Below are 22,551 nucleotides of genomic sequence, written 5' to 3'. Positions count from 1 at the left end.
ATTGAAGAGATTGTACCTGAATAGACTTTTATCACGTATGCATAGAAGATTCAGTATATTGGATTTTAACTTGTCTGATCCTATCAATTTCTTTCTATAAGCGACGATGCATAGCTAGAGGGTTACCTACAGGAGCAAGATAAAGTAAGAGAACCCTTTGGAATGACCAGGATTTCTTTATTGATTACTAATGAAAACTGTTCCTAATTGCTATCTACATCACAATTATAGATAAACACAATATAGCTAATAACACACGGACAGTTGTAACTTACCATTCATTACTTTTATAGAATATGACAAGTAAATATTCACAGTGCAGGAGGAAGAAGTAAGGGAACCCTTGAATTTATTAAACTGTAGATTGTCTATTCCCCCATTAGCAGCCATCACTACTAGTAATGTTTTTTTTAACTGCCAATAATAAGTGCACAACATTCATGAGGCATTTTGGACCTGCAAATATATTTCAGTTCATCAATATTTCTGGGATGCTTTGTGTGCATAGCCTTCTATGGACCATACCACAGCATCTCAATATAGTTAAGATCAGGATTGTGACTTGGCCATTCAAAAACAGAAATCTTCTTTTCCAACCATTTTTTAGTTGATATACTTATACGCTTTGGGTCATTGTCTTGTTGCTTCACCGAAATTGCAACAAACTATAAATAAACTACATATAAGGGTTCATTCACATCAGCATTGGAGGTTCCATTTGGAGTCTCAATTACTGATTTCTGCTAAAAAGGACAGGATGAAATGGAGCATGTAGCAATATTTTGTTCTGTCAAATCCAGCAAAACGCCATCCATTTAACCAGAAACCAAATGAACCCCTATTATAGTCAATGGGGTCTATTCAGTATCATTCAGTTCCGTCATATGACAGCTCCCTTCAGCCAGAGGTTGCCATTTTCCTGCTCTCCAAATGGAACAGAAAAAAAGAAACCGTTAGCGCTGATGTTAACATGCTTTTACATACTGTGTTTCCCCAAAAATAGGACCTACCCTGATAATAAGCCCACTTTGATTTCCGGGAGAGGCTTGAAATATAAGCCCCCTCTGAAAATAGGCCCGAGCTACACTAGGTGAAAAAAACCAAAACAGCAATACTTACCTAGCGGGCCCTCGAACTGGTCTCTCCAGCACTGCGGCAGGCTGCAGTGAAATCCTTAGCACTGACAGAGAATTCTCTTCTTGGAAACGGGGCTTTGAATATCCCACCTCCATCAAGCGAGCGCTGTGATTGGATCGAGTGCCAGCCAATCACTGAATATCTGTGATTGGTTTATCGAGTGCCAGCTCTAATTGGCTGGCACTCAATCCAATCACAGTACTTGCTTGCTGGAGCCAGGGCTTTCAAAGCCCCGTTACCAAGAAGAAAATTGTCTGTCAACGATGAGGATTACACTGCAGCCTGCCACAGCACCAGGGAGGCCAGCGCAAGGGACCGAGACGCTGGTGCCTAGGTGAGTATACGCCACCTCCTGAAAATAAGACACTGTGCCTATTTGGGGGGGTATAAGGCAGTGTCTTATTTTCAGGGAAACATGATACATGCTGACATGAACTTGGTAGGTTAATGGAAGGAAGTATAACTTGATGATCAGACTACATACTTTTTTTGTAGTCTGTAACCATGGTGGCATATAGATCTGCGTAGGACAAAATGTCAGAAGATTTTTAGCTAAGACTATTTGCAACTATTTTTATGCAATGAAGCAGTAAGACTCCTTTTAGACAAGTCGATTCTCGTTTGAATGAGCGAGTGACGTCACCGCTAACTCCTTTGCACTCGTGCAGTCTGTTTAGGCAAATGCATCGTTGGCTCGTTCAAATGAAAATGATTCTGAATCGTTCAGTCCCTGCATAAGCGAATACCGGGACTGAACGATTGCTGTTTAAACAAAACTATAAGTGAACGAGCCAACTATCATTTATATGTCTGCAGAAACTGAACGACAAATGGTAAGCAAACGATTCTTGTTCGTTGTTCAGTCGTTGGCTTGTGTTCAGACTTAAAGGGGTTTACCAGGAAGAATACTATTGATGACCTATCATCAGGATCGGTCATGAATAGCTAATAATAATAATCTTCATTTGTATAGCGCCAACATATTCCGCAGCGCTTACATAGACAGGGGGAATACAGAAAGACAAAAAAATTACAGAACCACGGTTACATAGTAATCAGTTGATGGAGACAGTGGGGGTGAGGGTCCTGCTGCAACCAGCTTACATACTACTGATAATGGGGTGATACAGAAAGTAAAGGGGCTAGAGATGTGCACAGTATGGAGAGGTGGAGAGTGAGGGATGCTATACACATAGACAATGGTCTAATTGGCTGGGGTCCCAAGAGAGGGCCCCCGAACAAGCAGCTGAGAGGGTGCAAGCTGTCAGCGCCGTAATAATACAGAGGTTGGCAGGAAGCCTCTGCGCCAACCTCTGTGTAGTGGCCGGTGCTTGTAACTGCAGGCATAACTCTCATTGAAATCAATGAAAGCTGTGCCTGCAGTTACAAGCATCGGCCACTACATGGGAGGTCGGCGCAGAGACTTGCGCTCCAAATACACAGAGGCCGCGCCGCCCTCTTTATAGTGGCCAGCACTTGTAACTGCAGGCAATGCTCCCATTGATTTCAATGAGAGCCGTGCCTGCAATTACAAGCACCGGCCATGCGCCTGCTCAGCTGATCGGTCAGGGTCCCGAGCGATGGACCCCAGCTGAACAACTATTCATGACCTATCCTGATGATGGGTCATCAATAACAATTCCCTGGAAAACCCCTTTAACGATAATTGTTCCCTTTCACTCATTCCCTCTTAATGCAGCACTTCAAGTTTTGTAGCAAAGGTATGCATACCCTTTAAAATGAACTTGCTTTAACTTTGTAGAGCTTGCCCACGTCTGGGTGATTGATTCCTCTGATAACCAGCTTTCATATTGCAAATTCTATCTGCGTCATTTAAATTCACAGCTGGGGTAAACACTTACTATGTAATTTATTTCTTCTTTAAAAAGAAAAGTGGATAAAACAATTTGCCTCAAGTTCTGCCTAATTTCTCCAATGCGGCTTTGGAAGAGGAATGTGTATGTTTTCTATAAATCAGGCTTGTAAACTTCACACATTTTCATTTTGACACTCAGAATGCAAACTCAGACAGCTTATCTTAAGACTCAGCGGGGAGGCTGGAATTCATTTCTGCGAAACCCCTTCCTATCTTTCAACAAGAGTGGGTGGATTTCCAGCCTTGCAAATGTTTGTGTATTATCAAGTATTTACCATGGTGACAAAACCCAACAGAAACATCCCATTGGCCGCAAACAGGAAATCTTTGCAGATTGTTCTAATTACGCCTGCCACAAACGGAGCCGAGCTGCAGTTCTACCTGTCAGTTCATATATTAGAAATGATCACTCTTGTAATACTTTCCGCACAACTCCTTGGCCTCATTCTTTACCCTCGGAGTATCCCTTCTGAAGACCAAATAACCAAAATCCCTTTATCATCTGTTCATGCTTAGTCCCATATGAAAATGTCTTTGCTCCATTATGTAAAACTGCAAGTCTATAGCATGTCTTACTTGGAAAATGTGTGGGTGTCATTTTAGTGTAAAGTGGAAGTTTGCATGTCGCAAGTATTAAATCACATCTGATGGGAAATTACACTCAATGGAAACATGTAACCTGCTGAAAATTATTATTACAGTCTGGTTGTGTTAAAGGGAGGTATTTCAGCTTCAAATGTGGTTTATTCTTCTAAAACACAGCTTTTGATTTAAACAGCTCTACTTTACTTCTAATGTTCAGTTTTATTCTGAAGACAATTTTGTAGCTTATAGCTACTACACATCCAAAGCTGCATTTGAGACTTGGTTAGCTGCCACTTGAAATCTCTCAAGACTTTATTAAAAGTGGCCATACAATTTAAGGCCCTTTTACACGTAATGATTATCGCTAAAACGGCCGTATTACTGAACGAACAAACGACATTTTTGCATAAACGTACGCGCGCAGATAATGGCTGTTAATCCACTGCATTTCCCTCATTAGCTAAAGTAAACTTAGTAGCTGCTGTTTGCTCAGCTGGGTGTATGTTTATGCGAGGGATTATCTGGCTGGCAGGTTCCATTGTCTTCTCAGGGCATGACTATGCAATGTACTTATTATGTATGTAAGGCAAACAGAAAACATCCTGCAGCCTCTCAAAAGACTGAACAATTTGCATTCAAATGGAACAAATTTTGAGCGGCTTGACAATGGTTTTTATGCCGGCTAAAAACCCACATCTAGCAACAAGTGAATGAATAGTGCATGACTGCCTGCATTTACACGTAGCGATTATCGCTCACTTTCGGCTGTTTGAATGAATTTTGAGCGATAATCATTGCATGTAAAAGGGCCTTAAGATAGTTGTGAGTCGAACACTTGTTTGGCCCACAGCTAATACTCCAGACTCCCCCATACACATGTACACAGCAGCTAGGCATGTATTAGTTTTCAATTCAAGAGAGGAATTGCCCACTGCACCATTCACTTCAATGGGACCACCGGAGATAGCCGAGTACAAGCAGAGGGAATAGGGGATTACTTTCTGTGAAAGTAATAACCCCTTTAGGCTCTTCTACACAGCCCAACAATCGGGAATAAATGTTCATTAGAACATTCATTCACTTGATCATCGAACTGTGTAAGGCTGCTCATTCATTAACTAATTGCATATTTTGTACAGACAAAAAAATTATTGTTCTTGGCAGCACATCTTCATGTGTGAACAGAGGATGTGCTGCCAACAGCGTTGATTCGCTATGGGGAATGAACCATTGCATGAACAATCATTCAGCTCATAGATTCTCAATGGGAACATGTGAAGATTAAGCAAACAATCTCCAATCATCATGATCAACACTTGTTTAAATGCCTAGGTCAGCTTGTTTAAAGGGGTGCTAATCCTCTGGTTGTAAACAATCAGCTACTCAGCTTGCTGAATGCTTTCTGATAGCAGCATTGTTAGCATTATTATCATCTTCATCCTCATTGTCATGAGTGGAGATGTAGTGATGCAGGATTCAGGATATGATGCAGCAGATGGAGTAACCAAAGTCTACAGCATTTATTTAAGAGCCGGAAAATAAAAGTAAACAATGGAATAATGGCAAAAAAGAAATTGAACTTTCCATTCAGTTCACAATGTGCTATTGGCTATTACGTAGTAGTACCTTCTAAGCACTTTAATACCTTCGTAACACTCTATTACTTGCAAAACAGTCTAATAGAAATGCAGCTTAGGGAACGCATTCGCAATATCTCTTTTATCTAACGCTATCCAAGCTACTATTGCACTTTCCCAACTGCAAATAAATATCTTGGTTGGTGAACTGGCATTCAAGTGACAAAAACATATGATCAGTCTGACTTTTTCAGTGTGGCTCTGTCCCCTGCAGCAGGGCTGATGGCTAATTATTTCTGTCTCTTAGGCGGGCTTCACATGGGCGTTAAAATCGTGTGAGATTTGTGCATTGCGAGCCACACAAATCTCGCACAAATATGAACACCATACTTTTGAATGGGGTCATACACATGAGCGATGTTTTCCCACATGAATTCTCGATGCAATGCCTTGTGAGAAAGAAATTGCGGCATGTTCTATCTTTCTGCGTGTTCTCACATCGTAGTGCTCATTGTTTTCAATGGGGCTGGTGGTAGCATCACTGGCCCCATTGAAAGCAATGGGAGAAACTCTGTGATCCTCTGCTGCAGCTGTGACAGCCGCGGCGGGGAATTTCCTGCATCCCCGAAGTGATGCGAGGGTGCTTTGCATAAAAACGCCTTGCATCCATGGGGATTTCACATAGATAGCGAGCGCGATATGGGGTTGGGATTCATGGCCCCATATCACGTTCGCCCGTGTTTAGTTAGCCTAATTGTATGCACACCTAAAGCCCTAGTTGAGGTCGGCCTCACTTATGGTTTGCAGTGCAGGAGTCGCCACTTCTACTGACCCGGATGATCCTTCAGCTCTCTCCACTGTTGTGAACTTTCCTCCCCACTCGTTCCTCCATCTCCTTGTTGGCGACGAATAGTCTCGCTCCTCTCTATCCCATCAGCTCAGCTCTCTGTGCCCTTATTACAGTCCCTGCACATCCTTCTTCACCTTAAATGCAGCAAAAATTGTCTTTTTTATATCAAAACACTTTCCAATCAGATAAAGTTCAGTGAGAATACTTAGTTCCATTGCATAAAGTTTTGGTGCAAATTTCGGCACACATGCCAATTTTGGCGCAATTTTTGGTGTATCTTTCCAGCCTGCCTTCTTGACAACATTAACCCCTTAGGGGTCAGTCTTTTACATTATTATCATTAGTAGTAGTACCGATTTAATAAATATTACAGTTATTACCGTAGCCCTAAATTTCCAACGATCTCTTAGCAATTGCTAGCACCTTCAGTTATATTCAGCAGCTTTCACTTTATTACTTGACTATGAGCGTTCCACTTACCCACGGAATTTATTTTATCTTCTCAATATAATATCAGATCAGTTTCTATTACTGATCCGATGGAGACAATAGAAGTAAAAGATATGTGAAAAACATATTACAACAATAAACCAAGTCTATTCCCGTAGTCTGGAACGTGGTCATAAAACCAAAAATGAGTGCAAGAGGTAGCACTTTATCCAGATTTCAGCTGTCAGCATTTACACTTAGCCGCGTTGTAAAGCGGGATGAACGGCGATGCCGTAAAATCATGCTGCCTGCGTACAAAGGCCCAGAGCCTCGGCGTGGCTTTGAAAACATTTATGGCAAAGATGAAGCAAAGGAAAAGAAATGAAAAGGCATTTTAAAGGTCAGAGCGGGGTTGCAGGAACTAGGTCACAGTGAGCTAATCTTGCTGAAGAGAAGCCAAATTAAACTCCTGGTCAAATTAAAGAAAAATATTTTTATTTCAAAGCCGAGATAGTACGCGGCCTCCCGGATGTCATCTGTTCTCTATGCCATGTCTTTACGGCGACACGTTGTACATGTACCAATTTCTGTAAAAACATATAGCATTATGTTGAATTGAACCTTTTCACTGCCACAAAAGTTTTCACACTTTTGATATACACAACTAAAACCTCAATAGTAAAATAAAAAAACTATATTATTTCCGCCTCCCAAATATTTTGTGAAAGTAGAAACTGGACATATTGTAAGAAAGACACCCAAGACTTTATAATCACGGGCGTCTTTGTGCATTTTTTAGAGATGAGCGAGCATACTCGCTAAGGACAATTACTCGAGCGAGTATTGTCTTTAGCGAGTACCTGCCCGCTCGGAAGAAAAGGTTCGGCTGCCGGTGTGGGTGAGAGGTGAGTTGGGGAGAGAGTGAGAGAGATCTCCCCTCCGTTCCTCCCCGCTCTCCCCCACCGCTCCCCGCCCGCGCCGGCAGCTGAATATTTTCTTCCGAGCGGGCAGGTACTCGATAAGGGCAATACTCGATCGAGTAATTGCCCTTAGCGAGTATGCTCGCTCATCTCTAGCATTTTTCCATTCAGAGTAAACAGGCAGTGGTTCCTAAACGCGGCCTGATCGTCAGGTTTTTATGCCTGCATAAAATGAATGGCAGATGATAAGCAAATACATTTTTGTTTGTTGTTCAATCATTGTCTTTGTTTAGACTGAACAATTATTGTTCAGCTTTGCACGATCTAACGGTTGCCTGCAAGATAGTTTTTCAGTGTAAAAGGGCCCTTCGAAGTTAATAGAAAGGATATGGCTAGTTCATACAGCCATGTATGCCAATTCCTGCCAACGTTGCCTTCAGGTAGAATTGAGGGATCGCTTCCACAATATATAATGCCCTCCTCTGTGCCCTCACAGTAAATAATATAATTTCCCTTTGCCTCCACATGCATTTCACTTGTCATTAGAATGCGCTCTGGGTACCATCCGATGCCTGACCCAACAGCCTGTGTATCGTCAATCATCCTCTTTTGTCTCCTGTTCCTGCCATGTCGTGCCCTGGACTGCATGCAGAGTGCATTTGCTAATGCCAAATGAAGTAGAATTACTTTTTTGTTGGTGCCCCTGGTGGTAATAGTGGCCCTGACTAAGAGACTTGCCATTTCTTACGGGACTGCGGGAGATCCCACCTTTTTCCAGGAGCCACCCGGAATTTCTGGAAGAGTTGACAAGTATGTGTATGCCTATCTTTACAAGCATATATCTTCACATATTCACCAGAAAACATTCATGTCACAAGTGGTCGGATTAAGTGTAGGGGTGATTAAGGGTGAAGTCAGACAAGCATTTTTATTTTGCGTGCGCCTATGTGCACAAAAAAAAGCGTGTCTAATAGAACCATTGGTTCCCTATGTAGCATTCACATGTCCATCTTTTACAGGTGTAAAATACTTGCACCTCCAATGATAGGACATCCATGCATGGGGAAGGTCCATGCTGCGGGTAAAATATCCCTGCGGGGAGTCCCCTCATTGAATGACAGCTGAGAGCTGCCTGTGATTGGTCACAGTGCTTAGCCAATCAGAGGCAGTGCTTAGCCATTCATTGAATTCAATGAATGGCTGAGCACTGCTTGTGATTGGCTGAGTGCTCAGCCAATTAGACCCACCACTTTCTGGAGGCAGGGATTTTTAAATCCCGAGCCAACAGAAAGTGCTTCAGAGCAGTGCCAGGAACCAAGCAAGAAGACATGCCGGAGCGCCGACAGCGGTGGAAGGTGATGCATATATATTTTTTCTTTTTTACAGCAGCTGGGGATGATTTTCAAGGAAGGGCTTATATTTCAAGGGCTGGTGACACAGCTGTGTTAACAAGGTCCAGGCTGTAGGTCAGGGCAGGCTACAGGCAATAATGAAGTCCAGAATACGGAGCTGAGGTCAGGGAACACAGAAGTCAGGATAGTCAAACCCAGGTCAAAACCATAAAATACACAAACGGAGATACCCGAAAAGTTGGTTGAAGGGTTGGCCTCTGTGAGAAAGGCCAAAGCAAACAAAAGATGGGAAACCTATTTCAAAATAATACATTGTGCAATATATGGTTTTGATATTCCTCCTCATCCCGGAGACCCAGACGGAATACAGGCATGCCCTAGATGTACACAACCAAAATCCGATTTTCTACATGGTATCTGGCATTGCCCCAAAATTAAAACATTCTGAACGGAGGTCCAATCACTTGTGCGTGAAATTAGAGGCTTATCCATTCTGTTAATGCCACAAGCTTACATATTCCACTTTCTCCCTAGTTATGTCAAAAACACTAAAAAGATACTATTCATATAATAAGTAAAAGGTGCTTGCTGGAAAACTGGTGGCAAACAAAATCCCTAGGACTATGGGATATATTTCAGCAACTACAACACCTTTTAAAAATGGAGAGCCTGGAGATAGAAAGACGTGCAGAATCCCAAGCACCAAAGTTCTTCAAGAAGTGGCTGGTTTTCATAGATAGGTTCCTAGATTCAAGATCATAACATATATGCAGCCGTTTAGTAATACATCCTGGTATTATATCCAAGCGGACACAAACCGCCTGGAGAGACTAAAAGTAACCTAAACCAATATCCCTTATCCACAAAAAAACTCTACTTAGATGCCATAACTTTGGATTATGAAGTGTCGTGGTCTTTAACCCCTTAAGGACCAGGCTGTTTTGTACCTTAAGGACCAGAAACCTTTTAGGGATCTTACTAGAGATGAGCGAGCATGCTCGTTTAAGACTGCTACTTGATCAAGTAGCAGTCTTATCGAGTAACTGTGCACTTGTCCGAGCAGCATGCGGGGGGGGGGGGGGGGGGGCGGCAGGGGCCAGCGGGGGGGAGAGAGATCTCCGCATGCTGCTCGGGCGAATACACAGTTAGTCGATAAGATTAATCAGATTGGTCCCTGCGCTGAGCCAATGAGAGGCAGCAGTCACTCACCCATTCATGAATTCATGAATGGGTGTGTGAGTGAGATCTGCCTCTGATTGGTCAGGCTGTGACCAATTAGAGGCAGCTCATTCAGCAGGCGGTGATTTTAAATCCCCGGCTGCTGAATACTACTCACAGCTGTTCAGAGCAGTTCAGGAGGACTGCCGCCGGCCACGCTGAACTCCGTCTGCCAGGACCAGGTGAGTATATATATATATTTTTTTTTTTTTACACACATTTCTGGATGAATTGCAGGGAAGGGCTTATATATTTAAGCCCTTCCCGACAATTCATCCCGCGATCGCCGGCAGCCCATTGCTTTCAATGGAGCCAGCTGTATTGCCGGCTCCATTGAATTCAACGGTCAGTGCTCGTTTAATCGAGACGAGTACCGCGTGGTGCTCGTCTCGAGTAACGAGCATCTCGAGCACCCTAATACTCGAACGAGCATCAAGCTCGGACGAGTATGCTCGCTCATCTCTACCGGCAGCCCATTGCTTTCAATGGAGCCGGCTGTATTGCCGGCTCCATTGAATTCAATGGGCTAACATCGTTCTGCCGGGACAAGGTGAGTATATATATTTTTTTATTTTTACACATTTCTGGATGAATTGCAGGGAAGGGCTTATATATTTAAGCCCTTCCCGACAATTCATCCCGCGATCGCCAGCAGCCTATTGCTTTCAATGGAGCCGGCTGTATTGCCGGCTCCATTGAATTCAATGGTCAGTGCTCGTTTAATCGAGACGAGCACCACGTGGTGCTTGTCTCGAGTAACGAGCATCTCGAGCACCCTAATACTCGAACGAGCATCAAGCTCGGACGAGTACGCTCGCTCATCTCTAATTGTAATCTATACCTGCCCTTATACAGGGTCTCCATTTACTTTTGGGCGGACATCAAGTGATGTCTAAGCTGTTAATGCTATCAATCGCTGGCCTCAGCATTGCTAACCTAATATGTAATGTGTTCATTGTATTTGATAGCAGGATTTATCTTACACACAGGCTTAAAGAGGCTTCCAAGATTCTGAAAAAGGAGTCTGCTTATTATACAGGAACAGCAGCACTTTTGTCAATGTCCGGTATTGTAGCTAGGAGCTAAATGCATACCGTTTATACATTGAACTCAATAATAACCTATTATGTAGCAAGCCCCAAAGCGCTTGCAAGGGGTGACTACAGGCAGCCAAAATGTAATCTATAAAAATACACTACCTAACACAAAATGCTACACCCTGAAACGTTTGTTGCAGTATTATGCAATTTTTAGGGTATGTTCAGACAAATAATACAAATGAATGCCGTTATCTGGGAGCATAATAAAAGGGGAAACCAGTCTGTGATGCTCTCTTTGATAACATTGTCAAGCCCATGGAACTAGTTTTATGTCATTGATTTTTGTGTCTGGATAAGATTAAGGAGTGAAGATGCCTTGAAGACACTGTCAAGGACCATTTCAACAAATTGACTACTTTACTAAAGGTTTTATCACAGGGCTACGTAAAGCCGGTTGGTTTTTGCATTATAATGCGGCAGAAACTCAACAGGATGCCACAACCATGGTTTGAATTTGAAGACGGTGGTTAGCAGAGCAAGATGTGCATCATCACAGTGGGACTAGAGAACTGAGACAAACGTCAAAATGCACAAATCGACGCATGTGACATCATGCAGTAATGGCTACAGAATCTAGAGCTGGTGCCATTCTACAGAGCGTAAGGACAGATTTGGATACTCCATTATTAATGATGACAGTTTCTTGAATATAGTACAAAGAGTGAGAGTAGCGCACAAACAGGATTGTTGCAGATATACCTCCAAAATTCCCAATAAAATTACATCTACATCCAGAGGGAGGAAGCAAGTCATCACCCCTCTACTGCTGAAGGAAGACCCAAGTCATGTAGGAAGGAAAGTATAGGGCCAGAGCAGGAGGCCCAAGGGGCCATAAGGGGAGGCCCTACATGACAGGGTGGCTAGGGATCAGTAGTAGGGGGAAGGGTTAAGCAGCAATTATTGTGAGGAGGGGGATGTAAAGGGGTGAATTAGGGATTGGTGGATATAGGAATATGCTAATGAGGGGGTAGTAGGGTTATAAAAGTAGAGGTTTTGAGTGGGAGTGCCATCTTAGTGAGGAGAAAGGGATAAGAGTCCCTCCTACCCTCCCTTAAGTGGCTACGAAGAGTTAGTGAATTTAATTAAGAGAATTTTAGTGAGTAGGGTATATAAGGGGTTAATGGTAAATAATTTATTTTCTGCTGTAGCAGCCTTGGCAGGTTGGGGAGGGTCCTTGTAGGTGGGTTTTTATATTGGGTGGAGGGAGTTTGGTGGGTAAGGCCTCACCTTTAAGACTCCCCCCAACCCCCTTATTTCATTGTGGTTGGGTCTGGTGCTTTGGGTAAGGCCAGGGAAGAAATCCTGAGTGGCAGGGATAATCTTTTGATATTCTAGCCTATTGGTGGTGGGGGGCTAGTAGTGTCTCCGAGCCGGGAGTACGGTTGGAGGCAAGGTTCAGTTTTATGTGTTGAGCACCAGATCTTCTCTCCTCATGTAAAAGTTGTTAATTTATATTGTTAATATGTTTAAATAAAATGGCTGATAAATATCCAAAAATTAATCTATGGTCTCAGTTCCTTATTGGTGGGTAATAGTAATAGGGCGGATGGGTCACAGAGGACTCTAGCCAACAGGGTCATGTCCCAGGATTTATTTCAAAAGCCACTAAGCAACACATTTTGGGTGTCCCTCGGGCTAGAGCCCCATTCCTCAGGCAGTACATAAGGTGCAACAGAGCATACAACAGAGCATAAATCTAGTTATACAAAAAGTACATAGACATTAACTTACATGGTCACCGCCGTATTCCCTTGATCTGGGATTATTTAATGAATTCTGCATTGAGCAGGGGGTTGGACCTAATGACCCTGGAGATCCCTTCCGACTCTACCATTCTATGATTCTATGAATACCTCCTATACCCCAGAAGTCCTGGTTTCTTGAAGATGCATGAGGAAGGTTTGTGGAAGCTGTTCACTGCATTGACTGACCCTCACAAAACACCATTGCTGTGAACACTTGAAGTGGTGTCACTTCAGAGCTACAATATCTGGTGTGACGAAGGCCACAGTAAAATGAAAAAAGGTTTGGTACGGTGTTAGCCAGTAGAGCAATGTGTGATTGTTCTCAGTGAGAGAAACCAAGTAATCTTGTAGATGTGATACCTTTTAATGGCTAACAAAAATGCATGATATTACAACACGCAAGCTTTCAGGGATATCCCGCTCCCTTTGTCAATTTAATAGCTTGACGAAGGGGGCGAGATATCCCCGAAAGCTTGCTTGCTGTAACATCATGCATTTTTGTTAGTCATTAAAAGGTATCATATCTACAAGATTATTTGGTTTCTCTTACGAAGGCCACAGTGTAATGTTCAGCAATGAATTGAGATTCTGCCTCAGCATGATGATTGCTGAGTGAGGGTCTGGAGGTGACGTGGCAATTGGGATGATCCTTCCACCATTTTGGAGCACCACACAACTCATCAATGTGGAGTCATGGTTTGCGGTACTATCAGCATCAACTGCCAATCACCTCTAGTATGCATCAGGAACACATTGATGGCATACTGTTGTGTTGATGAGGTGCTGCAGCCCCTCGTAGTACCATGTCTTTGGGGCATACCCAATGCCATTTTTCAGCAGGAAAACACTGAGCCCCACACAGCGAACATCAGCAGGCATGGTTTGCAAGGTGTCCAGATGATCTTGGCCAGCATGATTCCTAGATCTGCCTCTAATCAAGAATCTGTGGGACACAATTGATGTTGGGTAAATACTTTCGCACAGCCATGTAATGAAGATGAACTGTGGACTATGGGCAGTACCACGTGGTTGACCACAGTTTGACCACTCACTGAATCAATGCCACATCAATGCCCCTGGTTATTGGGTGACAGGAGATGTGTAAGTGAAATTAAAAATGAAATTATTTGGAACTTAATCCTCTATGTATCTTTTGAGTTTCATTTCATTATGAGCATTTCTTCATAGTGTGGCATTTTCTCCGTGAGGCAGTGTATGCATTTACTGAGGATTTGGAGCTCTGTAGCAGTGAAGCAGAAAAAAATTGACCAATGCAGGATTTTGGACTCTGTACCTACTTGATGATAAAGGTGGACATTGTCTTTAAGCCAACAATATTTTACAAGATTGCATATACTGTTTTAATCATACGTATATAGTTTAAAGTGTATCTAACTTTACGGATGACTTTTCAGAATAAGCTGCCATGTGTGTACTTGAGGAATAACACTATGTCTAGCCCTTAAATAGCGTCTATCCTGCATTTTTCCCAATTTTTCCCTTCTGTTGGGTGTACATCTGATTCTCAATCCACTGAAGTGTGGTGGGAGGAGCCTGGCTGCTGTATTCTATAGACTGTGCACAGAGAATTGCAGATTCTGCTCTCTAGCTGTCTATATAACAGAGAAAGACATCACAGCATCATTTTAGGACAGTGTACAGCAGTACTAAGCAGTGTATACATGAATAAACAGCAGCAGATAACTCCCTATTAGCTCCTGCACCACATCTATGTGTGTAAGTTTTTTTCTCTACCTCCTCTCTACTCCCTGCACAGTTCAATGAATATGATGACTCATCACCATCCTCTAGACCTGCTCTAAGGTTCTATTACTCCTTTGACAGTAGGCAGTGGACAGCAAGTTAAAAGGGAGGGAGACCCTACTGTAGGCTACCTACACATGTGTGAGCACGATACTGGCTGAGAAACAGCCTGATATTGCCCTCACCAACATACATTTTCACACTGGTACGAGGCCTTCCATCAGTTCTGTGAAGTAGTAATCCTCCAGTGCAGCTTTCAGGTGAGTTAGAAGATTGACAAGTGTGTCCCATTGTTTTCAATAGGAAACCTTGCATGGCACTCGTGTACACATTGCACGGCATGCAATGCGGTTTACTGTCCCAATGAATACAATGGGCAACGTGGTCCAAAGAACACAAAAAAATAGGACAACATCTCTCATGTATGCGACTCCATTCAAAAGAATGGGGTTCATATTCACAAGAGATTTGTGAGTCTTGCAACGCACAAATCTTGCATGAGATTCTCGGTTCTAAGAAACCAGCCAAAAAGATTTTTCAACACAAACATAATTTTAGGTAAAAATAAAGTAAAATGCATCGTTGATAGATATCACACTAGCTATCATATAAGCACAAGTTGTTGAAAACATAGCCTTAGTGATTATATAGAAATTTTTAAAGCTGGTAAAAATTATTTATCCCCTTGGAAATTGGTGACCTCTTCTTGGGTTTTTCTCAACTCTTAGATTTATTATTAAAGCAGGAAATAGGGCAACCTTGACCTCTAGCAGAAGCAAGCAATAAGCGTTTGGCTGTCCTAGAGTGGAGTAAAGTTTATTTATGAAGGGGTGTGGAACGTTCTGCCTAATATCACTAGGGTTCATGTTCTGCAAACTTTATAACATAATTAGACTTTGGGAGGGATCATGTAAGATGAAGAATATTCCAATGTTTTGAAACAGAAATGGAACATAGATATGGAAGTTTTAGTAGTTGATTTGCTGCCAGATATAAATCTAACTAAAATTCGCAGTTATACTTCAGGACGTGATGTCGTTATCTCCTGCTAGTACAGTATATGAGAATATAGGCAGTGCTTCAAACCTTAAAATGTGTACCAGCGTCATACTTGCTTACTTTTGAGAACTCACTTAATTTTAAGTGGTATGCAAAATTCTCAGATGCCCGTCCTATAATAAACTATCCTACCAAGAGTATTTAGACACCTTTTGTATTGTATTCTGGCACTGGGTTTGGTATAGAGTCATGGATGTAGTTACAATGCAGGCCCAGCGAGTGGTCAGAAAGGAAGCCAGGGGTCAGCAGCGGGACGTCTGAGTTTGCAGTAGAGATGGATGAGGTGAGTATCATAGTCAGAAGGGAAGCCAGGGGTCAGTAGCGGGAGGTCTCAGTAGATTTGCAGAGGAGCAGGCAGAAGAGGAGCTTGATCAAGGGCTAGTGGAGCACAATAATCACGTGCTGGTACAGTGGCAGGGTCAGGCTGTTATAATGAGCCTAATCAAGGACAGAGGCAGGATCAGGACCAGGAGACAGGAACTAAATAACTGGGATCATGGAACAAGGCTGATGGTAATGTAAGGCTACTGTTGCCAGACTCGATGGCTCAGTAGTGAGAGCCACTGACTGTAGAACAGGAGGTTCCTGGTTCGGTTCCTGACACCCTCATCAATAGAATGAATTGTGTCTTGTTAGCATGTCACGTGTCCTAAACTATGTTACATAAGACACAGACCCTTGGAGATGTCAGTTATATTTTTTTATGGAAACTGCAGGCTATTGGACATATGGGATATGCTGCTTTATACAAGCTGTTCATTATACAATCAGCCTGTTTACAATGGTGCAAGGAGCAATGCAAAAATTTTCAATGGCGCAGTGAATCATGTTGTTCTATCTTCATAAGGGCTTTTACCTACTAGCGTTTTTTTAACACTGTGATATCACTGCATTTTTTAAAAGCAAATAACAATAGGACTTTCTAATGTTAAAATCACATTGCACAAAAATCGCATCGCACAAACTTGCAACTTTTATGCAATGCATTTTTAACATTAGAAAGTCCCATTGAAAAAAATCGCAGCGTTAAAAAAAACGCTAGTGGGTAAAAGCCCTAACCATCTGGATGCTTTAGAAACTTATATTATGATCAGTTTCATAAAAGGTCCTATATAGGTTGCATATACTGCGGCTCTATGGCGTTGTTTTATCATGACAATGCACCATTTATCTTTTATCTACATCTGCACCGCTCTGCCAACAGCAGCAGCGCCGTGACATCATCACGTCCTTATGCTGGGCCGTCCCTTCTTGAAGGCCGGCAGCGGTATCTTCTCACAAGGCTGCAGTATAGGACACTCCTCTTTCTTCTAACATTCCCATTGCAAGCATCAGTTTCCATGGTGCTGCATCACATGACAGTCACATGATCGCTGCTCTCTTACATTCACATTGCAAGCTTCATGGTCTGCATGGTGCTGCATCACATGGCGGTCACATGATCGCTGCTCTCTTACATTCACATTGCAAGCATCATACATGGTCTGCATGGTGCTGCATCACATGATCACTGACCTCCGGATGCGGTCCCTTAGCAACTGCTCCTACATATCATCGGCACATCACTAGGGGCGTTACTAATTTACACGCCCACCTTTTGATTGGATAATGAGATACATACCCTCCTGTGGGCTGGACCAGGCAAGGACTATATAAGAGGAGCAATGTGGCTCGTCTCTCATTGCTCTCCAGTCTACCACTAAGGCTGGAGACTATATCTGTGGCCTTCTTTGTTATTTTTCATGGGGGATGGGGAATTTTTCCTAGCCTTGGCAAGATTGTTCACTAGGGCTTTAGATATCTGAGCTTCAACTAGCCAGTTTTCCACCCAGTCAGACAAGGACAGCATAGTGGAGAGTATTCTAACCTACTAATTTGAGTATTTTTGTAACACTCATATTTGAGTGCTTTACTTTATTTCAGCTACTCCATACTACTCTCCTTTTTTACAGTTGTTCTGGAGGCGCACAAATGTTGCTTTTCATATTTAGACAACCAGTACTCCAAACTTCCTCCTTTTGAGCCATTTGTAAAACTTTCCAAAGGTTCTATTTTTTCATGGGATCCTGATGAGTCGCTCTCGCGACGAAATGCGTAGAACCACAAACTGAACAAAGATCTGAACATGAATTAAATTTTGTAACCATATCTGAACCCCTAGTGAACTGACTTGCTGGTCCAACTCACTGAGCCCAATATCCATGTTGAGTTTTAACCAGAATTCGATTCGCCACTCAAACTTTTTCCTTATCTCCATTTGGAGTTGGCTTCCCAGACTAGGAGTTAAACCGCTTTAGATCGTGTTACATGCTGACCCCACACGTTTGTCGGTATACCCAGTCCTGAATATTCCTAAACAAGGGGGGTTATCTACAAGACCTTCAATGCCCCTATTTAAATATTGCAACACCTCACACCTAGGATGAGTCGCGCAATCTCTATATACGATTGCTGAGTAATATTCTCCCACATTGCCGTTTTCCACCCGGCAGGGTGGTTACTCATGATTTTGTACTTTTAGAGAGGTGGAGACATATATATTGATCACCACCTCTTTTACGTTGCCAGAAACAAATTTACACTGGCACTGTAGTCATTATTACATAGGTGAAAGGGGAGAGGTCTGTAGGCTATTGTCAGCACCTTTTTTTGTAGGTGCTAAAGATAGTACATAGCCTACCGCTAGTGTATATGCACGGGGGTGATGCAACTCTCTTGCATCAGCCTCACTTGATACATGTTTGTTTGTCTTTCGCTACTGGTGCCAAAAACCATATTCAAAGTTTTTAAATTGTATATAAGAAAGGTTATATTTTAAAGGGGTCCTCTCCCGTGACACTGTACACAATCCATTGGGACTTCCTCCGCCCCTGTGACTTCCGTAAAAGCCCTAATAGATCACCCACTAGGGAACGCCTTTTGCCTAAGTGCATTATGCCAACAGTTAAATACAGTGGTGGTTCCGTTATGATCTTGGGATGTTTTACATGTAGAGATGAGCGAGCACCAAAATGCTCGGATGCTCGTTACTCGAGACGAAATTTTCATGATGCTCGAGGGCTCGTTTCGAGTAACGAACCCCATTGAAGTCAATGGGCGGCTCGGGCATTTTTGTATATCGCCGATGCTCGCTAAGGTTTTCATTTGTGAAAATCTGGACAATTCAAGAAAGTGATGGGAACGACACAGCAACGGATAGGGCAGGCGAGGGGCTACATGTTAGGCTGCATCTCAAGTTTCCAGGTCCCACTATTAAGCCACAATAGCGGCAAGAGTGGGCCCCACCCTCCCAACAATTTTTACTTCTGAAAAACCCTCATTAGCAAGGCATACCTTAGCTAAGCACCACACTACCTCCAACAAAACACTGTCTGTATGGCACTCCGCTGCCACTTCTCCTGGGTTACATGCTGCCCAACCCCCCCCCCCCCCTTGCACGACCCAGTGTCCACAGCACACACCAAAGTGTCCCTGCGCAACATTCAGCTGCCCTCATGCCACACCACCCTCATGTCTATTTATAAGTGCGTCTACCATGAGGAGGAACCGCAGGCACACACTGCAGATGGTTGGCACGGCCAGGAAGCGACCCTCTTTAAAAGGGGTGGGGCGATAACCCATAATGCTGTACAGAAGCAATGAGAAATCCAATCCTGTGCCACCTCCATCAGGAGCTGCAAACGTGGGCATAGCAATGGGGGACCCATGTGCCACACACTATTCATTCTGTCAAGGGGTCTGCATGCCCCAGTCAGACTGGGTTTTTTTTATAAATAGTCACAGACAGGTACAACTCCGCAATGGGAATTCCGTGTGCACCCACAGCATGGGTGGCTCCCTGGAACCCACCGGCTGTACATAAATGTATCCCATTGCAGTGTCCAGCACAGCTGAGGTAACGTCCGATTAAATGCAGGTGGTCTTCGGCCCACACTGCATGCCCTAGTCAGACTGGGGTTCTTTAGAAGTGGACACATGGAGTTACAACTCCGTGTGGACCGACAGCATGGTCCACTGGCGGTACATAAATATATCCCATTGCAGTGCCCAGCACAGCTGAGGTAACGTCAGCTTTAATGCAGGTGGGCTAAAAATTACTAGGATTACAATGTAGGCGAGGGCCCAAAAAAATTGGTCTACCAACAGTACAAATGTACTTCAGAAAAATTGCCCATGCCTAACCAAGAGGGCAGGTGAAACCCATTAATCGCTTTGGTTAATGTGGCTTAATTTGTAACTAGGCCTGGAGGCAGCCCAGTTAAAATAAAAATTGGTTCAGGTGCAAGTTTCAATGCTTTATTGAATTGAGAATTGTTGAGAGTTATATGACTGAGCCTTGTGGGCCTAAGAAAAATTGCCCGTTCGGCGTGATTACGTGAGGTTTCAGGAGGAGGAGCAGGAGGAGGAGGATGAATATAATACACAGATTGATGAAGCTAAAAGGTCCCCGTTTTTTATGGTGATAGAGAACGATGCTTCCATCCGCGGGTGCAGCCTACGTATTGCTTAGGTATCGCTGCTGTCCGCTGGTGGAGAAGAGAACTCTGGGGAAATCCAGGCTTTGTTCATCTTTATGATTGTAAGCCTGTCGGCACTGACGGTTGACAGGCGGGTACGCTTATCCGTGATGATTCCCCCAGCCGCACTAAACACCCTCTCTGACAAGACGCTAGCTGCAGGACAAGCAAGCACCTCCAGGGCATACAGCGCGAGTTCAGGCCACGTGTCCAGCTTCGACACCCAGTAGTTGTAGGGGGCAGAGGCGTCACGGAGGACGGTCATGCGATCGGCTACGTACTCCCTCACCATCCTTTTACAATGCTCCCGCCGACTCAGCCTTGACTGGGGAGCGGTGACACAGTCTTGCTGGGGAGCCATAAAGCTGTCAAAGGCCTTGGACAGTGTTCCCCTGCCTGTACTGTACATGCTGCCTCATCTCCGCACCTCCCCTGCTACCTGGCCCTCGGAACTGCGCCTTCGGCCACTAGCGCTGTCGGATGGAAATTTTACCATCAGTTTGTCCGCCAGGGTCCTGTGGTATAGCATCACTCTCGAACCCCTTTCTTCTTCGGGTATGAGAGTGGAAAGGTTCTCCTTATACCGTGGGTCGAGCAGTGTGTACACCCAGTAATCCGTAGTGGCCACAATGCGTGTAACGTGAGGGTCACGAGAAAGGCATCCTAACATGAAGTCAGCCATGTGTGCCAGGGTACCTGTATGCAACACATGGCTGTCCTCACTAGGAAGATCACTTTCAGGATCCTCCTCCTCCTCCTCCTCAGGCCATACACGCTGAAAGGATGACAGGCAAGCAGCATGGGTACCCTCAGCAGTGGGCCAAGCTGTCTCTTCCCCCTCCTCCTCATGCTCCTCCCCCTCCTCCTCCTCCTCCTCCTCAATGCGCTGAGATATAGACATGAGGGTGCTCTGACTATCCAGCGACATACTGTCTTCCCCCGCCTCCGTTTCCGAGCGCAAAGCGTCTGCCTTTATGCTTTGCAGGGAACTTCTCAAGAGGCATAGCAGAGGAATGGTGACGCTAATGATTGCAGCATCGCCGCTGACCATCTGGGTAGACTCCTCAAAGTTTCCAAGGACCTTCAGATGTCTGCCAACCAGGCCCACTCTTCTGTAAAGAATTGAGGAGGCTGACTCCCACTGCGCCGCCCATGTTGGAGTTGGTATTCCACTATAGCTCTACGCTGCTCATAGAGCCTGGCCAACATGTGGAGCGTAGAGTTCCACCGTGTGGGCACGTCGCACAGCAGTCGGTGCACTGGCAGATTAAACCGATGTTGCAGGGTGAGCAGGGTGGCAGCGTCCGTCTTGGACTTGCGGAAATGTGCGCTGAGCCGGCGCACCTTTCCGAGCAGGTCTGACAAGCGTGGGTAGCTTTTCAGAAAGCGCTGAAACACCAAATTAAAGACGTGGGCCAGGCATGGCACGTGCGTGAGGCTGCCGAGCTGCCGAGCCGCCACCAGGTTACGGCCGTTGTCACACACGACCATGCCCGGTTGGAGGCTCAGTGGCGAAAGCCAGTGGTCGGTCTGCTCTATCAGACCTTGCAGCAGTTCGTGGGCCGTGTGCCTCTTCTCTCGTAAGCTGAGTAGTTTCAGCACGGCCTGCTGACACTTGGCCACCGCTGTGCTGCCACGCCGCGCGACACCGACTGCTGGCGACGTGCTGCTGCTGACACATCTTGATTGCGAGACAGAGGTTGCGTAGGAGGAGGAGGAGGAGGAGGAAGAGGAGGGTGGTTTAGTGGAGGAAGCATACACCGCCGCAGATACCAGCACCGAGCTGGGGCCCACAATTCTGGGGATGGATAGGACGTGAGCGGTCCCAGGCTCTGACTCGGTCCCAGCCTCCACTAAATTCACCCAATGTGCCATCAGGGAGATATAGTGGCCCTGCCCGCCTGCGCTTGTCCACGTGTCCGTTGTTAAGTGGACCTTGGCAGTAACCGCGTTGGTGAGGGCGCGTACAATGTTCGGGAGAAGTGGTCGTGCAGGGCTGGGACGGCACATCAGGAAGGTAGTGGCAACTGGGAACCGAGTAGCGCGGGGCCGCCGCCGCCATCATGTTTTTGAAAGCCTCCGTTTCCACAAGTCTATACGGCAGCATCTCCAGGCTGATCAATTTGGCTATGTGCACGTTTAACGCTTGAACGTGCGGGTGCGTGGCTGCGTACTTGCGCTTGCACTCAAACACTATATAAGTGAAGGAGATCCACAGCAGACAAGGAGATGATGTAAAAAGATGTTCTTTTATTCCAAATCCATAAAAGCAAATGGTACAGGCAGCGACGTTTCGACCATTGCTGGTCTTTATCAAGAAAGTGGTGCTGCAGGACTCTTCTATTTATATGCGCTCAAACAGTGGCGCTAGCGACGGCTGGACGATGCACTGAGAGACATTGCTGGATGGGGCCGAGGACAG

The sequence above is a fragment of the Eleutherodactylus coqui genome, chromosome 8, assembly GCF_035609145.1.
Source record: "Eleutherodactylus coqui strain aEleCoq1 chromosome 8, aEleCoq1.hap1, whole genome shotgun sequence".
In the NCBI taxonomy this organism is placed as follows: domain Eukaryota; kingdom Metazoa; phylum Chordata; class Amphibia; order Anura; family Eleutherodactylidae; genus Eleutherodactylus; species Eleutherodactylus coqui.
This window is presented reverse-complemented; position numbering follows the sequence as displayed.